Genomic DNA, 7,648 nt, shown 5'->3' with positions numbered 1-7,648 from the left:
TTGCACTCAAGGAGCCTATGACTATTGGTACTACCCCTTGCTTGCTTTTGCCACAGTCTTTCTATTTCTATTTGTAGGTCTTTGTATTTTGTTATCTTCTCCAGTTCTTTCTCATCTATTCTGCTGTCTCCAGGCACTGCCACGTCCACTATCCAGACTTTTTTGTCTTTCTTATCGACAATTGTTAAGTCTGGGGTGTTGTGTTGCAGGTGCTTGTCTGTTTGAATTCTGAAGTCCCAGAGCAGTTTAATTTTATCATTTTTTATGACTTTCTCTATTTTATGATCCCACCAGTTTTTGCTTACAGGCAAATGATATTTTTTGCAGATCTTCCAATGCACCATTGTTGCTACTTTGTCATGCCACTGCTTGTAATCAGTCTGTGCAATCTTCTTGCAACAGCTTACCAGGTGGTCCACTGTTTCTTCAGCTTCTTGGCATAGGCGGCACTTACTGTCTGTTGCTGTCTTCTCAATTTTGACTTTGTATGCATTTGTTCTTAAGGCTTGATCTTGTGCAGCCAGAATTAGTCCCTCGGTCTCTTTCTTCAATTTTCCTGCTCTTAGCCATTGCCAGGTTTTATTATTATCTGCTTTCCCAGCTATTTTTTTCATGTATTGGCCATGTAGTGCTTGTCTTCCCATGCCTCTATTCTGTTCTTCATTTGGTCTTTCTTGTAGGCCACTTTGGTCTCTCCAGTAGTTAGTAAACCTTCCTGATATACTAATTTCAGTGCATCTTCATCATTGTTCTTCAGATATTCTTCCAAAGCCATTTTTTTTTCTTCTTCAACCATCTGGTGTACTTGTAGCATTCCACGCCCACCTATTTGCCTTGGTAGATAAAGTCTATCAATGTCACTGCGTGGATGAAGGGCATGATTCATTGTCATTATTTTTCTGGTCTGCCTATCCATTGCTTTTAGTTCTGCTTGAGTCCAGTACACTATTCCAGCTGTGTACCTAATGACTGGGATTGCCCAGGTGTTGATTGCCTTTATGGTATTTCCTCCATTGAGTTTGGACTTTAAGATCTTCTTCACTCTCTTGATGTATTCACCTCTAACCTTTTTCTTGACTTCAGTGTGTTTGATGTTGTCAGCTTGAAGGATACCCAAGTATTTGTAGTACTCTTCATCATCCAGACTCTTAATGTTATTTTCGTGGGGCATCTTGATTCCTTCAGTTTTCATTATTTTTCCTTGTTTGATAGTAAGTGTGGCACATTTGTCCAAGCCAAACTCCATTACAATATCTTGGCTATATATACGGACAGTGTTGAGTAGCGATTCTATTTCAAATGATATTTTTCCATACAGCTTCAGATCATCCATGTAAAGGAGATGGGATAGTCTGGTAGATGTTTTTGATATTTGATAGCCATGTCCTGAGTTATTCAGTATTGTTGACAGAGGAAACAGTGCAATAACAAATAGTAATGGTGAAAATGAATCTCCTTGAGATATTCCTCTCTTGATATTTACCTCTCCCAGCCTCTCACCATTGATCTGCAACTGTGTCTTCCATTGTGCCATTGATCTTTGCACAAATTTTCTGATGTTTCTACTGACTCCTGTTATTTCTAGGCACTTGATTATCCAGTCATGTGGCAGAGAGTCAATTGCCTTTTTGTAGTCAATCCATGCAACATTCAGGTTGGTCTTCCTTCTCTTGCAGTTTTCCAAGATCATTTTGTCTATTAGGAGTTGATCTTTTGTTCCTCTGCTATTGGGGTGGTTTCCTTTCTGCTCAGGTGGAAAGAGATTGTTTTCAACTAGATGCTGTTGTACTGCATCAGCTACCACACCATTTAGTAACTTGAAAGTTGTTGGTAAGCAGGTAATTGGCCTGTAGTTGCCTGGTGTTTCCTCTTTTGCTGGATTTTTCATTATTAGGTAGGTTTTCCCAGTTGTTAGCCACTTTTCAATTTCTCCTCCTTGTAGTATATTGTTGAACTGCTTGGCAATGAGTGGGTGTATAACAGTTAGATGTTTTAAGCAAAACCCATGCAGTTCATCTTCACTTGGTGCTGACCAATTTTTGATTTTCCTTGCTCTTTTTTCTGCCATTTTTGTTGTTATTACTAGTTCTTTCATTTCAACTTCTGTTTTATTTGCATCCACCTCTTTTAACCAAGCCGCATCCTTGTTGTATTTCTTTGGGTTATCCCATATCTGCTTCCAGAACTGCACTGTTTCTTCCTTGTCAGGTACTGACTGATTCTTTGCAGTTTCTCCATTGATGGATTGGTAGAAACGTTTCTGATTGGATTGAAATTGGAGGTTCTGCCTATAGTTTGCAATTCGAGCTTCATATCTACTGATTTTCCTGGCTATAGCTGTTATTTGTTGCTTTATTATTTCCAGTGCTTCCTTGATCTTCCTTGTTTCTAAGTGGTATTTCTTGATTAGGTATTCTTTGGTCTTCTTGTTCTTCAGCTTCTTTTCTTTCATCTGTTCTAGCTTGCTTGCATGTGATCTTAACTTGCTGATCTTATTTTCTAGTCTAACCTTCCATTTTTCTGGTGCACTGTTTGTTTGTTTTTCTTCTTTGTTGATTTTGCATCCCAGGTATTCTGTTATAACTGCAGCTGTGCTGTACATTAGTTGGTTTGTTTCTTGCAGTGAATTGGTGCTTATACTTGCTATTGCAGTATTTGCATCTTTTAATGCTTGTGCTAGCTGTTTCTTTGGAACAAGCTTCAATGCAGGCAGCCTTATTCTGTTGTTTTTGTGCTGTTCTAGATGCTCAGTTATTCTTTGTTTCAATTCTTTTATTTCTTTAGTTAGAGGGTTTTGTTCTTCCTGAGGACGGGGTGCCTGATTTCCAAATGAGAACAGTTGTATATCTCTGCTGGATTCCTTCACTGCCAACTCCCCCTGGTTTGCCTCTACATTCTGAATTACTTCTGGTAAGGTTTTGATTTCTTTGCCCTGGGTAAACCTTTGCAGTTCGTCCAATTCTGTTTCTGTGAATACTTTATTTCATATTATAAATCTGCATTGAGTTGCTAGTCTCTGTTCTGTTATTTCTGATTCTGGATGTTGTTTTTTCCAGAACTGGTGCATTCGTTTTAGATATCCTCTTCTTGTTGGACTTGATCTGTAGTAACAGATCATTATTTCTTTGTTTTCCATCACTGTGTATCTGCGACGGGTAAACACCTTTTCTTCCAGTAGTTCTGCAGCTGCTGGCCCTGGTTGCTCAGCCAACAATCCTAAGTCCTGTAACCAATTTTTCACCAGATATCCAGGAACTCCAATATCTAGCGTGGACCTTGTTAACCCGGGCAACATCCGAGCCGGTATGGCATTCTGAAATTTACGTCTCACCATATTTTTTATAGAAGAGACACTCTTTGTCTGACTCCTCTGATGAGACCTGTCCAGTGAGGTTGAACCTCTGGCATAGCTCTCATCTTCCTCAGAGTACACAAGCTCCACAACCACGTCAATGTAGTGCCTCACTGGGGGATTATTATTATTAACCCCCAGTGAGGCACTACCTTGACGTGGTTGTGGGGCTTGTGTACTCTGAGGAAGATGAGAGCTATGCCAGAGGTTCAACCATACTGGACAGGTCTCATCAGAGGAGTCAGACAAAGAGTGTCTATCCCATAAAAAATATGGTGAGACGTAAATTGCAGAATGCCATACCGGCTCGGACATCGCCCGGGTTAACAAGGTCCGCACTAGATATTGGAGTTCCTGGATATCTGGTGAAAAATGGGTTACAGGACTCAGGACTGTTGGCTGAGCAACCAGGGCCAGCAGCTGCAGAACTACTGGAAGAAAAGGTGTTTACCCGTCGCAGATACACAGTGATGGAAAACAAAGAAATAATGATCTGTTACTACAGATCAAGTCCAACAAGAAGAGATATCTAAAACGAATGCACCAGTTCTGGAAAGAACAACATCCAGAATCAGAAATAACAGAACAGAGACTAGCAGATCAACGCCGATTTATAACACGAAATAAAGTATTCACAGAAACAGAATTGGACAAACTGCAAAGGTTTAACCAAGGCAAAGAAATCAAAGCCTTACCAGAAGTAATTCACAATGTAGAGGCAAATCAGGGGGAGTTGGCAGTGAAGGAATCCAGCAGAGATATACAACTGTTCTCATTTGGAAACCAGGCACCTCTTCCTCAGGAAGAACAAAACCCTCTAACTAAAGAAATAAAAGAATTGAAACAAAGAATAACTGAGCATCTAGATATTAAAATATCATGCTAGATATTTTTGACAAGGGTTCTTTTTCTTTTTACATACAAAATAAAAAAATAGAGGAACAATATTGTTAAAATTAAACTTAGCAGGTTTTATATATGATCAGATTAATTCTTGTGTAGCAACAGCCACATGAAAAAATAGGAATCTACAAGGCTACATTCAACAGCTATATTCTAGCACCTGACTAAGAGAGATTTATAAATAAGAATCATGCCTAAACCAGTTTTGATTCTCATCTACAGTGGAAAAATTTTAATGTGAATCTCTTGAATTCAATCACATTAAAAAAAACCTGAAAGGTTTCTTTCAAAAGAGTACTTGCTTTCCATGCAAGGATCCTTCTGGGTGTTCCATAAAGTGGAGAAAAGGCAATTCAGGATATATAGTAGACACAAATTCTCCAATGATTATACCATTGGAGAGGACAGGGAAATTAAGCTTAAAATGTCTTTTGTCACCACACATGGGGTTAAAGGTCTTGCTGAAAGAAGCCTGGAGGATAAGGACAGAGAGTAGAAACACATGGCAAAGTATGTGAGTCCTTTTGAATGCCAAAGGAATTTGGCTCCAATCACAGCAGTGCAGGCACATATTCATCACAGCACTTAGCCTGCAACAATGAAAGAGAGTCTCTTTATGCATAACTAAAGTTGTAGATTACAATAATTATCAACTGAGTGATTCATAATGCAACCTACTGAGCCTCATGAAGTTGTTGTTAATAGTAAAGTTAAACTGTTAAGTGTTTAAGTGTTCTGTGCTTTCCCCCCAAAAGAAGTTTAATTAATTAATTCTGACAATTATGAGGTAGTCAAACCCCTTTCCCAAAGCTACTCAACTATTTTTCCAGTTGAAGAAATTGTATGTTCCAAGCCCATCTCTTGGCTACTCCTCATCAAGCAAGCAAGAAATGATCTTGGGGTCATAACAGATTTGGGGAACCGAGTCTTGCTTTCCCTATCCAAAGAAAGCAATGCTGGTTAGAAGAGGAAGAGATAGTTTAATAGTCAGATAAATTCTCCCTTCTCCTCTCAACAATGTCCTAATTCATAAAAAATACTTATTTCTTCTGCCCATCGCTTTGCTGAAATGGTCATATTGGAAAAAGAAACTCTATAGTTTTATTAGAACTCTCTTCTAACAAAAGGCCAATTGGATGAACTGTGGAGAATGGAGGCCACTTTTTAGGCACCTGCTACTTAACTCATTAAAGTTGGGTGCGGCTGTTCCCTCCCCCTGGACTCCTGGGCAACTTCCTGTCTCCATTTTTTCCTGTTCATTGTTGAAAGAGACAGATAGAGCTGCTGACTACTGCTCTATCATGGTGGCTGAATAGTTGTCTGGAAGGCTTTGATCTTGATGCACTTTGAAAGAGGTGGTGAGTTTTGAGAGAGGGATCTCATGCATCGTTGCCTGAAGCAGTGGAAAAGAAGAGGCTTGGTCATCTATCAAAACTCACCATCCTCTGTGAAGGATGAGGAACGGCAATTCTTCTTTCAGCTTGAAATTAGGTTCACTATGACTAAACCATATTTCTATAGGTCCATCAGGTTGGTCTTATAGTCACTGTTTTTCTAAAAAAAAAAAAACCTTCTTAAAATGGCAAAGAGATATATTAGGTAGGCACGTTGCTTTATATTATTCCAAACTCTTACATTGCTTTTATTGAAAAAAGAAATACAGAAATTTCAGTGGCTTTAAAAATGGCATATATGGAATAAATCATGCATTAAATACAATAGAAATAATAACATTAAAATAAACCAGCTTAATTTTATCACTCAAAAGCTTAGTGATCATACAGATATAGTTGTATAATTTTTTGCATAGCAGCATAGTGCTAGTTTGACCAGTCCCTTCTCTTAGGAATTAGTTTCCATGAACGAATGAAGTAAAGTATATAGTGGTACCTTGGTACTCAACTGCTTTCAAACTCATCAAATTTGGTAGTCAATACATTTCGACATGAACATTTTGTGCTGGTATTCATTGTTTGTTTGATGTACAAGCTGGAACTTCTTGGCATTGGCTGCCATTATTCCTTATGAGAAAACATTGTTTGGTACTCGTTGTTTTTAGTCCTCATCATGCTTCCCTGAACAAATTAACAATGACTACTAGGGTACCACTGTATTTGTCAGTTGTTAGTTTGATTTTTTTTGAAGAAATATAAAGAATAATTATCTCTTCTTCTATTCTTTTCCTTTTTGGAGAATGCCACTATACTGACACATATTTCCACTTTGTCACGTAAACACTCATTTTATCTTTAACATGTTAGAATGGAAGATTTCAGCATCTTACCAAAAGATAAAGTAGAAGATGTAAAGATGTTCTACAATTTGGCCACAACTAAATAGCTAATGTCATTGAGGGGTGAAGTGACCTAGAGGTAGAGCTGTCTTCTCATAATCAGGAGGCTGTGGGTTTGATCCTATGTGTAGTGGCAGATATTTCTCTCTCTGGGCACAATGAGTAATTGTCTGCTGTGAACTCTGCATAGATAATCAGGAAGAGCATCTGGCCAGTAAACACTTGAGTTCCATTCAGTTACCTCAACTCCACCCTGATGCAAGGGATTGCAAGGTTGTTAAAAGAAAAAAATTAGCTAATGTCATTATATAGAGCAGGGATGTCAAACTGCCGGCCCCCGGGCCAGATGCATGCTAGCAAAACCGCACCCACCCCATTACCGGCAATGGAAAAATAGTCACAATATGTCATGACATGTCATGTGATGTTGTGAGTTTGACACTGCTGATATAGAGGAAAGATATATTAACTGATTTTAAGATGTTTGTTCTCCAGCTTCATGTTTATATTTGTACTGAAACTCAAGGAGTCACAAATTAGTGGCAAATGAGGACCCAGATTATTGGGGGCAATATGCAAGTGATGCTTACATGGTAAACTGTGCAGAGAGTGCTGAAATTGCTATGGAGCTGTATACAAGTTGTTGCATTCAAAAATGGAAGAAGACATCGATTCCTGAATAAAATATAGCTATCAAGCTATGAAGCTATTAAGTCAGGCCATCCTAATTACTTCTGTACTTGAGGAGATTTTCTGCCTGGGTATTTCAACAAATAGTGATTTGTTATTAGCAATGTCACTAATAAAATCTATATAGCTTTATAACTTTATAGCTCTTTTTATAATAGAGTGTAGCATTCTGAGGCATTTGCAGTTTTCAAAATTTTGAATCTGATCCCCATCCCCTGAAATTTAAAATATGATATAAAAAGAAAATATGTTGGAAAGAGGAACCAATAAATACATGACTATAAATCATATTAGCATTTTATTGTAATTTAATATAAAGAAGATAATATCTTATTTAATAAATAAGATTAGTTGTGGACATCCTAGCCACTATATTTCTGAATGTAGTTTTCCATTTATGGATCAAAGAC

Source organism: Crotalus tigris, unplaced genomic scaffold (assembly GCF_016545835.1).
Source record: "Crotalus tigris isolate CLP2741 ecotype Arizona unplaced genomic scaffold, ASM1654583v1 scf7180000024427.8105951120:4207309, whole genome shotgun sequence".
NCBI lineage: Eukaryota > Metazoa > Chordata > Lepidosauria > Squamata > Viperidae > Crotalus > Crotalus tigris.
The sequence above is the reverse complement of the archived record's forward strand: the minus strand, read 5'-3'. Positions refer to the sequence as shown.